The sequence below is a fragment of the Physella acuta genome, unplaced genomic scaffold, assembly GCF_028476545.2.
Source record: "Physella acuta isolate Inbredline_101_S28 unplaced genomic scaffold, ASM2847654v3 ptg000057l, whole genome shotgun sequence".
NCBI classification, from domain to species: domain Eukaryota; kingdom Metazoa; phylum Mollusca; class Gastropoda; family Physidae; genus Physella; species Physella acuta.
In genome coordinates, this window is record NW_026731577.1 from 4,687 (window position 1) to 5,000 (window position 314).

Sequence of the window (314 nt, forward strand, 5' to 3'; positions counted from 1 at the left end):
CGAGGGGGGTAGGGCGGCAGGGGGTGACACCAAGGCAAAAAATAGCAAAATATATAGAGAAAAATTTGATGGGGGGGGGGGGGGGGGGGGAGGGGTGCAAATCGAAAATCTGAAAGTTTGTCCCCGGGTAGGGTCGCTACGCGTCTGGAGGGTGACACCATTAAGTGCCGCCCCGGGTGACACCCGACCTTGCTACGCCACTGCGTCTCGCTACAGTATACATAAACATACGCAGTGATCTGTCCCACGTATACACCTTTCATACACATAACATCAACAAACAGTTTAAAACAGAGTCTGTCGGAAGTGTAGCT